Source organism: Coenobita brevimanus, chromosome 115, assembly GCF_032717465.1.
Source record: "Coenobita brevimanus isolate Jiangsu-jjx chromosome 115, ASM3271746v2, whole genome shotgun sequence".
Taxonomy (NCBI): Eukaryota; Metazoa; Arthropoda; class Malacostraca; order Decapoda; family Coenobitidae; genus Coenobita; species Coenobita brevimanus.
In genome coordinates, this window is record NC_137068.1 from 3986743 (window position 1) to 4000891 (window position 14149).

The window sequence follows — 14149 nt, forward strand, 5'->3', positions numbered from 1 at the left end:
TGCACCCTGAATCAGCATTTGGCTATGTTAAATGTACCAAGTATACAAAAAGGAAGTACCTTTCAAGAGACACCAAGAACTTGGTCTTGTATAATGAACATGTACACTGCATGCAAATGACTTGGTCAGCTCCTACAATGACTTCTGTGAAAAGCATGTACCTTACAAACCTCATCTGTTTGAGCCTTTTGTGGATCATCATGCTTCTTCATTTCCTTTACTGAAGGCTTCCAAGCATTCTCCGCAGTCTTTAGTTTGGGTTCACGACCAATGGATTGTATAATTAAGATCTTTCTTTGCCCACGCCCACCACCACCTCTTAACGGCTGACCACCAGGATAACGACGCCACTGGCTGTTGCGTCCCTCCCCTCTTGGCTGCTGTAAAAACATTATGAAACATGTTACATTATGTTAACCAATCTCAATGCCATACATAAATCAGTGCACCCAATCATTTTCGGTTGCTGAAAAGATAAAACTTGACATAAATCATTGCTCTCAACCATCCATAATTGCTGTAAACATGTTGCATTAAGAACATGCAGTCTCAGTGCAATACATAAAAAAATTAGTTTTACCAAGCATCTCATAAAAATCTTACCAAACACACATACAGAGGTTTGTCATGGTGACAGGCCAACCATCCATGGTTGCATTACGCACACGCAGTCTCAGTGCAATACATAAAGAATCAATTTTACCAAGCATCTCCTAAGAATCTTACAGATCACACAAGTACAGGTTTGTCATGGTGACAGGCAAACCATCCATAGTTGCTGTGAACTTGTTATATTAAGTACATCCTGTCTCAATGTCATACACAATAAATCAATCTTACATATTTTAAGAATCTTTGGGAATGGCCGTGGCATTGCTAATGTGTTCAATTGACTGAAAGCTAGACTAAGAGCCAAAATCAGATGATAATTGTCCTTATCAACTGTTGCCGGAAACTGTCGATGAAAACAGAAATCTAAGATGTGTAAAAAGACTTATTTATCCCTCTTCATCACATCATCAAATCACTCCAGTCCCATCTTTCCTCTCAACTCTTCGATTGTAATCCCTCCCAGGCCTCACATTCAGGAAGGCATCACACATCCACCTACTCACTGTCGTTTATGATCATCTGAGCCTACGAATATCCTCTTCGTCTGCTGGCCAGGTCTCACTACCATACAGCATTACACTGCACACTCCTAACATATGCCACATACAAGGGTCCTTTAACATGGAAGGAGTGCCCTCTCAGCGTCAGGAGAGGCAACAGCTTCCTGGACTTCTTCCAACCACTCCTTACTCTAGCCACACAGCCTGCTCCAGGCTCACCTCTAGCACATAACATGTCCCCCAAATAACTAAATTCCTCCACACACTCAAGAAACTCTCTAGCGAGATCAATCCTTTCACTCCAGACACTCTCTACATGTTCTCTCCGACACACCACATACACGAAATCAGCATATTTCACAGCCTACCTCTAATATCACATCTCTTATGCACCCACTTATCACAAACACTGCACAACATGAAGTTACTTCCCACACCCTTGTGGGAAACGGAACATGGCCACATTGCCTCTGCCTTGACAATACTGCCACCAACCCTAGATGTCAACACTTTTGTTTTATCTTCATTCTCCCTCAAACCCTTGTGTCACATTCACCCTCTCCACTTCCTAAATCTTTCCTCCATCTCCTTTTCATTCTCTACAATGTCATTAGTAAATAATATCTTCCACAGGAGTCCATTCCCGAAGTCATGTGAGAGCTTCAAGCACCATGACAAACAATAAGGGATTCAAGACTGACCCATGATGAACACTTAACATTCATGGAAAACTCACTCAAATCTCCATTTACCCTAACCTGGGTGTGAGCACCCGTATACATAGCCATAATCACTCTCACCTGCCAATATTCCAAGCTTTCTCACTGTTCACTTCACCACCTCCCTAGGAACTCTGTCAAAGGCCTTCTCCAAGTCAACTAAAACCAAGTACAGCTCCCTTTTCTTTCCTATATAGTGTTGTTGTTGTTGTTGAGATATGTCCAACTACCGAAACAGTATGGACACGGGCCCAGGGGGTAGAGCCCGCAAGAGTTATTGTAAGTGTTGTATGTGAAGCGTCCTCTGCATGGCGGCAGATGGATGCAGGCTAAGAAGGTGAAAGTAAATGAGAGGTACTATGTCTAGCGAGGCAGAGGGTATGAGGAGACAGTAGAGAGTAGCGAAAGGGTAGGGGAAAGTGTGACAATCTCAGAGTCGGTGTCAGTACGTGACACTCGTCTGACGAGACTGTCACGTAGTGTGAGTCGTAGAGAAGCATCTGAAGGGCAATCTAGGATATAGTGCAATAGAGGCCAGTCATCTTGCTGGTGACAGTGAGGGCACGGGTCGGGTTGTTGGCCAGATATCTGTGAGTAGCAGGGGTGTCCAAGGCGGAGGCGTTGGAGACTGACTACTGTATAAATTTTTTCTCTGGCTGTCTGACAATATGGCATCAATGATCCCTTTCCTAGCATAAACTCAAACTGTGTCTCATCAATGATCACTCTCTCCCTTCTAGGACTCTCTCCATTACCTTCATTACCTCATCTCAAAGTTTTATGCCTCTATAATTTCAACTTTCTATGGCCCCTTATACACTTTCAATCACACTCTTCAGCTAGTCATCTGGGAGAACACACACATGTACAGCTACTGCAGATTGACTTGGGACCTCCCCCCACAAGGTATCCAAAAACACAGAAATCATAGTACTGTATATCACACTCTTTGTTCATGAAATGCCAGTCATTAATATGAAATAATGTTTCCCTTGTTTTTCAGGACCAGTTGGATGCATTTTGGCATGGAATCACTTAGATCTCTAATGTAATCTAAGACAATTCTTTGCATTAAACATTTGTCAGTTCAGTCTTGAGGTTGTCTGGATTGGGTGTCTTCTCCTCTGCCGTGATTTTCTTCATCTTTGCCCAGCAGTTTTCTATTAGACTTAGATCCAGACTGTTCCCAGGCCAGTCGAGGACCTCAATCCGATTATCCTGAAGACATTTTGTCATCTTTCTTGACATGTGACATGAAGCTGAATCGTGCTTGAAAAAGTCGCACCCATGAATAGCAAAAAAGTTTAACAAATGATATTTCAGAACTGGAATGCACCAGCCATCATTCATCATCAAGTTCTTAGGAAGAAAGTAGAGGTCTCCCCTTCCCATTTCACCTGAGCAACACCCCCATGCAATTACTGATTGTGGGTGCTTAACAGTCAAGTTCCAGTACAGGGACGTTCTGGCTGACTTCCTCTTAGGTGGAATTTCTGGCAAATTTACTGGCAAGGATGTTCGTTCTACCAAAAGGGTCATTTGCAATGTTACTATCTATCTATCTATTGCCTGACACCTTAATCTCGTAAGGGGTGGCCACAAACAAATCGCTTCCATGTCACTCTGTCCCCCGCCATTTCACTGCCCTGCTCCCAGCTCACACCCCCCCTCTCTCATATACCTCTCCACTCCATCCCTCCATCTCATCCTTGGGCCTCCCCCTCCCTCTCCCCCTCTCCATCTCACTCACATACACTCTACTTGTCAGTCTCTTACTCTCAATCCTCTCCACATGGCCAAACCACCTCAATGTGTTTTTCCTAATGCTTCCCATGACATCCACATCCACACCACAACATTCCTTCACTTCCTCATTTGTCAGCCTGCCTCTCCATATGACTCCACACACTCCTCTCAAATAATTCATTTCCATTGCTCTCACTCTTGACTTATGTCCCTCCAACAAGGTCCAAGCTTCACTTCCATATGTTACAGTTGGTATCACAATACTGTCATATAGTAGCTTTTTCACTTCCATTCTAACTTTCCTATTTCTTATCACTGCTTTCAAGGAACCAGCAACCTTTCTTCCTTGTTGCACCTATTCAAGCAATACACCCTCTAAACTTCCATCCTTACCCATCACACTACCCAAGTACTTAAATGCACTCATATTCTCCATTTCCTCCCCATCCAGTCTCACTGTAAATTCACTGACTTCACTTCTTTTGAAGACCATCACTTTACTCTTCCCTACATTCACCTTCAGATTCTGTTTCTTACACACTCTTCCAAACTCATCCACTAAGCCTTGCAGCTCCCCTATGTCTTCACATAACAACACAGTATCATCTGCAAACACCAGTACAGGGAGTTTCCAAACACTGCCCTCTCTCACCAGGGCCACTCCAACATCCACTGCCCTACCTTGTATCACTTTTATAACCCCATCCATATACAGACTGAACAATGATGGAGACATGACACATCCTTGTATTCACTGTGAAAGAATTTATGATAAATGTTATCTGAGTTTCAATACATGAAAGCCATAACCTGCATCTGGAATGTACTTTACTGACACATGCAGTAGTACAAAGTGTCAATCCATAGTTATTTCATGTATATCATCTTAAAATTTGGTTTCCAGTACACCAGGAAACCATTTACAGTAATCCCTCCACTACCCGATGTAACAGAGCCAAAGGCATGTCCGGAAAGTGGTCCCATCCAGAAAGTGGGCCTCTGCCTACTGGACTGGTACTTATGGACCCTAACCAGCCTAACTTTGAAAGCCACCTAAATAACTCCCTACCAGACATGTATATCACCTATTTAAACCTATTTAAAACCCTATTCACACCAATAATGGACATAAAGCATGAATGTGGCTGCCTCCTCTAGGGCTCTGATAGTGGTGAAATTGCTCTTGAAGCACATACAGTAATCCAGTGTTGTGCTACACTTAATTCTTTGCACTGTGAGTTATAATTGTTTAACACTGCACATTCTGTTCTTAATTGCGCCACGCCAGTTTCAACCGCCACTTTACACTCCGCACTTAATCCTTTGCACTCTAAATTCTAATTTCTTAACACTGTACAACACTGTAAGTTCCCATGTGGTCTAGTGGCGAGGTATTGCAGTTTATTCACAAAAACGAGCATGTGCGGCACCCACTGCGATGAACATCTACTCTCGATGGTGGTTAGGCAGTAACTGGGGAGGGACGAGGAAGGAAGGGATGAAGGGGCCGTGCATAAACAACAGCTGTTCGGCGCACGCAGCAATTTCAAATTACAGATGGGGAAAAATTTGTATTTGGGGGGAATTTTTTTTTCTTTTCTTGGCCATTTTGGGGTTCCAAAGGTCCAGGCCCACAATGTCCGGTAAGTGGGGAGTCTGGAAAGTGGGCATCCGGATAGTACAGGGATGACTGTATTACACAGGGTGGTAACCATATAAACAAATTATGGCACATGGTGGTTTAGTGGGTAAATAAGGCACTCCAATCAGACTGAGCCTGTGTAGGTTTATATCCAAGGGATGGTTGGGGTTTATTGCTCATGTAATGCCACTCAGGAATGAATGAGGCAGGTCACTCTCATCTTAAATGCCAGGACCAACTTGCCTAGCCCCAGGCTCCTATGCTTCACATGGGGCAACACTCAACTAGATGATGAATGAATGAATGAATGAATTTAATATATGATAAATATGTTATATGAGTTTCAATAAATGAAACTCATATAACCTGCATCTGGGATGTACTTTACTGATACATGCATTTGTAAAAAGTGTCAGTCCATACGTACAGTAAAACCTTGATATAATGGACTTCAATATAGCAGAATTCGCTTTTATCGGACTCGAGGACCCAAGTGGACTAAATTCTTATGCATCAGGAAAAGTCCAATAAAGCCAGAAGCAATCCTTTCTTTGAATAAACGAATAAACAAACGGAGGAGATACCATAACATCGGTCTATCCTCTCTCTCTCCTCCTCCATACCTTCCCTTCCTCCTCGTCCCCTCTCCGGTGAGAGAGAGAGAGAGAGAGAGAGAGAGAGAGAGAAAGAGAGAAAGGTAAAACTGAAAATGAAAATAACCGTGAAAATGAGTGTAACAGTGAGGGTAAAAGAGAGCACACAAGTGAATATGGAATGTCAAAGTTAACAGAGAGAGAGAGAGAGAGAGAGAGAGAGAGAGAGAGAGAGGAGAGAGAGAGAATAAATACAGAAATGAGAAGTGGTGTTCCTTTGGCATAAATAAATGAGGGAGATAGGCATAACTTTGGTCCCTCCTCCTCTCTCTCTCTCTCTCTCTCTCTCTCTCACCTTATATATTTCCTCCCCTTCTCTCAGTCTCCGGGAGAAAATGAAAAAGTGAAGATTAGTGAAGGCATTGTGAAGGTGATAGTGAAGGTAGTGTGAATGCGAAAGTGAAGGTGAAAGTGAGGGCAAAAGTAAAAGTGAAGGTGGAAGGTGAAAGTGAAGTCAAAAGTGAAAGTGAAGGTGGAAGGTGAGTGAGGGTGAACGTGAAGGTGAAAGTAAAAGTGAATGTCAAAGTGAAGTCAAGTGAAAGTGAAGGTGAAGATGGAAGGTGAAAGTGAATGTGAGGGTGAAAGTAAATGTGAATGTGAAAGTGAAGGTGAAGGTGAAAGTGAAGGTGAAAGTGAAAGTGAAGGTGGTGAAAGTGAAGTAGAAAGTGAAAGTGAAGGTGAAAGTGAAGTAGAAAGTGAAAGGGAGGGTGAATGTGAAGGTGAAAGTGAGGGTTAACGTGAAGGTGAAAGTGAATGTGAGGGTGAAAGTAAACGTGAATGTGAAAGTGAAGGTGAAGGTGAAAGTGAAGGTGAAAGTGAAGTAGAAAGTGAAAGTGAAGGTGAAAGTGAAAGTGAGGGTGAATGTGAAGGTGAAAGTGAGGGTGAACGTGAAGGTGAAAGTGAGGGTGAATGTGAAGGTGAAAGTGAGGGTGACAGTGAAGGTGAAAGTGAGGGTGAAAGTGAAGGTGAGGGTGGAAGTAAACATGAATGTGAAAGTGAAGGTGAAGTCGAAAGTGAAAGTGAAGGTGAAAGTGGGGTGAAAGTGAAGGTGAAAGTGAATGAAAATGAAGGCGAAAGTGAAGGTGAAAATGAATGTAAAAGTGAAGATGGTGAAAGTGAAGGTGAAAGTAAAGGCCAAGGAGAAAATGAAGGTGAAAGTGAAGATGAAGTTAAAGTGAAGGTGAAAGAAAAGTTGAAAGTGAAGGTGAAGGTGTGAGTGAAGGTGGAGGTAAGTGTGATAGTAAAAGAAGGGAGGGCAAAAGTGAAGGTGAGTGAATAATTGGAAAGGCAAATGTGAAAATGAGAAAGTAAGATTGCAAGTGAAGGTGAAAGGGAAATTAAAAATGAGTGATAGTGAAAGTGAGTGTGAAGGTGAAGGTGAAGGTGAATGTGAAATGAGCATGGAAGAGAATATGAAAGTGAATGTGAATATCAGAGTGAACTGGAAGTGAAAGTAAAAATGAATGGGAAGGTGAAAATGAAGGTGACGACGAAGACAAAAATATGTGAAGTAAAATAGAAGTACCCAGTGCGGGGAGAGAGAAAGAATAAATGCATGAATGACAAGCAAGCCTCTGTGCTAAACAAAAGGAGGAGGAAGTCCGGGGGAGGGGGGGGAAGTCCTGATGTCGCTTTTATCGGACTTTCGCTTTTTCCGGACTGGCTTGGGCCCCAATTAGTCTGATATAGTGAGGTTTTACTGTATTTCACATATATCATATATAATCTTAAAATAATATATATACCGTATATATCTATATATTTAAACTAACAATACCGACTGGTGTAGTAATAGTACACTACTTTTCTAAAAATAATTGCTGTAACACTAGCAGCACTACATTTTGATCCAAGTAGTGATAGCATTAGTGCCATTGCTTTCAAAAGGCATTGCACACAACACTAAACTCAATCCAGCATTAAATGATCTGATCTTTCTGAACTGTCATATAAAGCAGTGTGGAGTGGGGGTGAGGGGCAAAGCTGAGCCTGTGAGTGGAGGAATGCTATTGGGGGGGTGGGGGGAGAAAAAGAAAGGACTGTTTTCAATCACTCAACCATTCTGAATACCCATGCCGTGTCTGGATTGACATAGTATGGTTACAAGGACAAGAAAATGATGTGTGTAAACAAAGAGTAACACTGGAATCACGGATGGATTTTTGGAATCTTGTTGCTCAAAGAAGACTGGTGGTGACCAATAACATTAAAAAGCTGTTCAGTAGCAAAAAATTAGACTATAAATATTTAGAGTATGAAGAGAAAATTTGGTGGTACAACATACAATGCATCAAACTGGAGATCTGCAGAAATGAATCTGTTGAGAAGCATACAAAGGCTGCAGAAAGCACATAATAAATGCTGACATACATAACTGAAATGGAAAAAGAAATGAACAATTAAGAGATGAAGATACAAGTGAAAAGTGGTGGCATTACCATTTGTTTGTGGGCATGGGATGAAGGGACATCAATCTCCGCTTTCACAGTGTCCAGGGCTTTCCTGGTGAGTTCATTAACCTTCTCCATGATGGTGACGACTGGGTCTGGGTATGGTTGCGAGTTGGGGTTTGGGGTGGCATCAGTTTCTGCTGTCACAGTGTGCAGAATGATCCTGGAAACTTCACGCACCTGTCAAAACAAACACAAATAATAGTGGTGATGACTCTGGCTGCCAGGCTCACCAACCACGTGATAATGGTGTGGCAGCAACAAGACAACACCCTACAATTCTGATCTCCACTAAACATAATGAAAATATTTAATATAGGATATGATTGCAGTTATTCTCATACTGTTACAGACATCTGGTTGTAGAAGTGGAAGGAATTATTGCCTACCTTGCTACTGGTGATGACAGTATTGATGTCTGGGAACAGTTCCTGGCACTTCTGCCTCCAGTTATCAACCTCCACTGTGCACTGGTCAGCATGGGTGATGTTTGTGCCAACCTCCTGTGCTGCATCAACACCAGCCATACCCTCCAGTGCAGTCTGCAGCTGTTTCTCTCCTTCTTGCATCATACCTGCCACTCTTGTGTCCTCCTGCTCTATCAGCTTCATGGCAGCTGCATTGTTCTTCATCACGGCATCGAGTCTGTCCTGTAATTGGAGATGTTGGGCCTTCCAGCTTTCCAGCTTGGTCCTGTACTGGTCCAGTTGGGACTGAAAATCTAGGCAGCCAATGACAAAGCTGCTCGTGCTGCTCTCTTGCCCCCCTGGCACAGACTGTTGACTTTTGCTCATCCCAATGGGCCTCTCCTTGGTTGTGTCACCTTCAGTTTTGACTGGCACTTCCTTTTTTGCTGCAGCTTTTGCAGTTCCCTTTTCTATGGCAGCTCTTGTTTCCTGTGCTAGCGGAACAGTTTTCAACTGCTTCATCATAGCCTCCAAAGCAAAGTTTACTGGGAACCGATCCTCAGATGTAGTGGAATGGCAAACATGGCAGTCAGGACAAACTAGCTGGCCATCCTTCACATTGCCAATGATGCAAAAATAACAGAAAGTGTGGCCACATGGCAGAGTGTGGGGATGATGTCCAACCTCATCATAGGTGATGAAGCAAATGCTACACTCATCAGGGTTGTTCTGTCAACAATAACATCTGTTAATATTTTGTCACTATCACCACCATCATTATCATCAACACCTCCTTTCCCACTCCAAGAATGAAGTGAGTAAATCCAAAAGAACCATAACTACAATTCAAGTACATTATTTCTAAGTGTTTCTATCTATTAAAAAAAGAATAAAATAACTCAAATAATAATCAAAATAACTCAAACAATAATCAATCACCATCATCATCCTCATTTGGACCTCCTTTCCCACCCAAGGGCAGGATGAAGAGTAGCAATGTCCAGACAGCCTAAGTTTGCCCAGTCCAATGGGCCACACTTCCATTCACTCACCATTCAAACCCCCGAATCCTGGCTCTACCTGATACGCCAAAAACTTTCACTACATTCTGTAGCTTCACATAAACGTATCTGACAGAGTCAATCCGGACACTGTCACGTTAAAAGGCAGTGCCAAATCTCTGATCATGCACTTCTTCTCCCAACATTCATCCAGCCAGCTTGATCTCTTGACAGTTTCCTAGCCTCACTGACTTCCATACCTCTCTTCCTCACACTCATCCACCACATCCCTCCACCTTCTCCTTGGCCTACCTCGCCTCCTCCCTCCTTCAAATTCATTCATACGTACCTTTTTCACAACTCTATTGTTATCCATTCTCTTCACATGACCATACCATCTTGGTAAACTCTCTTCGATTCTGATGTCCACAGACTTCTTCATTTTGCATCTTTCACAAATCACATTATTTTGTATCCTATCCACCCTCTGTACTCCACATACATCCTTCAGCAGTCCGATTTCCACTGATCTCACTCTTGACTTTTCATTTTCATGCCACACCATAGTCTCACATCCATATGTTAAAGCTAGCACTAACACTTCTTCATGTAAGCCTTTTGTAGCTGCAACACTCAAGCCTCTATTTCTTATCAAGTCCTTCATAGAACCAGCTACTTTCCTTCCTTGTGTCACTCTGCTTTCCACTTCTTTGGCATATTTTCCTTTCTTTTCTATCACTGTATCCAGGTATTTGAACTCTCACCAAATTCCAGTCTCTCTCCATTCACTGTAACATAATAATATCCATCCATCCATCATCCAATCCTACATTGCCTCAAGAGGAGCATAGGAGTCTGGAGCTAGGCAAGTTGGTCCTGACGAGATGAGGGTTACCAGCCTCACTCATCCCTGAGTGGCATTATGACAGCAAAAAACCTGAACCATCCTTTGGATATAAACTTACACAGGCACAATCTGACTGGAGTGCCTTAATTTCCCACTAAGCCACCAGGTGCCATAATTTGGTTATATGGTTACCACCCAGTGTAGTAAATGGGTTCCTGGTGTACAGGAAACCATTTGGCTTGTCACTCAGTGTAGAGTCACCCACATGCAGAAGGAAGAGGAAAGAATGAATGAAAGAAAGACAGAAGAGGGAGTGTAAAGTCACCCATAGGCAGAAGGAAGAGGAAAGCATAAAGGATAGAAAGACAGAAGAGGACGGAAGGATGAGAGGAATGGGCAGACACCCAAAGCAGCACTACATCGATAAGTGGATGGTGAGCATCCCCACCTACCACCTAATAATACAAAATAGTAATAATAATTCCTTCCTCTTTTGTCTTTCTTTCCTTCTTTCTTCTTCCTTTCATCTACAGGTGACTCTACATTGAGTGACAAGCCAAAAGGTTTCCTGTACACCAGGAAACCATTTAAAATACTGGGTGGTAACCATTTAACCAAACTATGGCACCTGGTGGTTTAGTGGTAATTAAAGCACTCAAATCGGACTGAACCTGAGTAGGTTTATATCCAAGGGTTTGTTGGGGTTAACTGCTCATGTAACGCTACTCAGGGATGAGTGAGGCCGGTCACTCTCATCTCAAATGTCAGGACCAACTTACCTAGCCCCAAGCTCATGTGCTCCTCATGGGGCACCACAGTATTAGATGGTGAATGTATGTATGTATAATAATAAAAATAATAACAAAAATCAGGTTACTTTATTTCTCAAAAGGACCAATTCTCTCAGAAAAATTCACTAGTGATCAAAAAAAAAAAGTTGCTAATATCAAAGAAAAGAACAATACTACAGTATTTACCTATTGCCATGCGCTTAATTCCATCAAGGGTGACCATAAACAAATCACATCCATGTCACCCTTTCTCCCACCATTTCGCTGCCCTTCCTCCAGCTCACACCCCCCTCTCTTATATACCTCTCCACTCCATCCTTCCATCTCATCCTCAGTCTCCCCCTCCCTCTCCCCCCTCCACCTCACTCACATACACTCTCCTCATAAGTCTCTCACTTTCCATTCTCTCCACATGGTCAAACCATCTCAATGTATTTCTCCTAACGCTTTCTATCACGTCCACATCCACACATTGCTCTCCTTCACTTCCATCTCTCCATGTGACTCCACTTGCTCCTCTCAAATAACTCATTTCCACTGCTCTCATTCTTGACTTGTGTGCTTCCAACAGGGTCCAAGCTTCACGTTAGAGTTGGTATCACAATACTATGAAGTAGCTAGCGGCTTTTTTACTTCCATCTTCACTTCCCTATTCCTTATCACTGCTTTAAAAAAAACAGCAACTCTTCTTCCATTTTGTACCATTTCATGCACTTCTTCCTCCAAACTTCCATCCTTACTCATCACACTACCCATTTACTTAAACACACTCAGATTTTCACAGATGCAATAATGTTAGTCAATGATTTAAAGAAATTTAAAAATAAAACTACCTGTACTTACCATTCTCAGTGACACAATGGTGGTGACTGGACACTTATAACACTTGGCGATGAGCTCTGATGGAGTGGATAGCTCAAGACATCACCCTGGTAACAAAAACTTATATGAGGCAAATAATACCAGCAGCAGCAAGAGCATGTTCATCTGAAACATGAATTTAATGAACTGCAGGCTTAAGTTCCCCACTCCTGCAGTCCACAATCCTCCTTTCAAGGGATACAAAAGTACCTGAGGATGTTTGTACATCCAGGCAGTGGAGCCACCTGACTATCTCAGTGCCACCACATGAAGGCATCCCTCTCAGGCACCAACAGGATGCTTTAGACTGATACTGCAAGAAGAAAGGTACGGTATGCCCTACATGTTCCTACAATCATTTCTGAAACATGTGGGGAAGATGGAATGGATCTAAGCCTTCTCTATCACTGCTGGCTGCACTTGTGTCATGTTGGCAAAGCAATTGTAATAACCACAGGTGAAGCATAAATGTGTTAAAATGGAGTGGATTTCCACTTTGCAATATGAGTTTTCAACCATATGGATGTGAAGAAATTTACTACTGGTATGTCCCAGAAGAAAGGTTGCTGGTTCTTTGAAAGCAGTGATAAGAAACAGGGAAGTAAGCATGGAAGTGAAAAAGTTACTACATGACAGTATTGTGATACCAACTCTAACGTATGGAAGTGAAGCTTCGACGTTGTTGGAAGGACACAAGTCAAGAGTGAGAGCAGTGGAAATGAGTTATTTAAGAGAAGCCTGTGGAGTCACATGGAGAGACAGGCTGACGAATGAGGATATAAAGGAGCGTTGTGGTGTGGATGTGGATGTGATAGGAAGTGTTATGAGGAACACACTGAGGTGGTTTGGCCATGTGGAGAGGATGGAGGGTGAAAGACTGATGAAGAGAGTGTATGTGAGTGAGGTGGAGGGGGGAAGAGGGAGGGGGAGGCCGAGGATGAGATGGAGGGATGGGGTGGAGAGGTATATGAGAGAGGGGGGTGTGAGTTGGGAGCAGGGCAGTGAAATGGCGGGGGACAGGGCGACTTGGAGGCGATTTGTTTGTGGCCACCCCAAACAGGATTGAGGCGTCTGGTAATAGATAGACAGATAGATGTCCCAGATCCACTGACATCAGGATCTGGCACAAATTTATATCATATAAGTATGTATTATCCTGTAATTAAAATTTCACAGAACCATTAAACAATATTCACTTCTGACACCCTTTCCTGAAAGACAACTGTATTCTGTCTATCTACCTATGACCACCCCATTAGGGGCGGCCGTTTGTCTCTGAGTTTGTTGTGTTATGGGAAGGGACACTAACTCTCCACCAACCCACTTGTTGACACACAGAGAACATGTATGAGATGGTTGTATGGTGACCATCCTGTGCTGTAAATGGTTTCCTGGCTTACAGGAAACCATTAAGCATGTCAATGTACAGCCATCCAAAAAGGAATGAAGGGAAATAAAGAGCAACAGGAAAAATGGGAGAAATAGGAGAGTATGGCAGACACAGAAAAAGAATGATAAGGTGAAGGAAGAAGTAGACAGCACTATATCAAGTGAGTGGATGATGGTCACCACCACCTACCACTTGTCCCATTAAACGACTGACATGGCGGCAGGAATAGTACCTAAGGACTCCCATTGTATGTTTTTTTTCATGTGCTGTACCAACATTTATTCTATATTCCAACCACTTTTACACCTCTTCATAGTTCACAGTAACCAAATGTTCATGATAACAATGACTTGGATGGAAAAAAAAAAAAAAAAAAATCCCTCGGTATATTTTCTCATTTGCTATACTGATAATCATGCTAAATTCCAACCTTTTTACACCTAGTCATCGTTAACAGTAACCAAACTTTCACAACACCACTGGCTTGGAGGGGGGAAAAAAAAAAAAAAAAAATGTAGGTCAGGCACTCA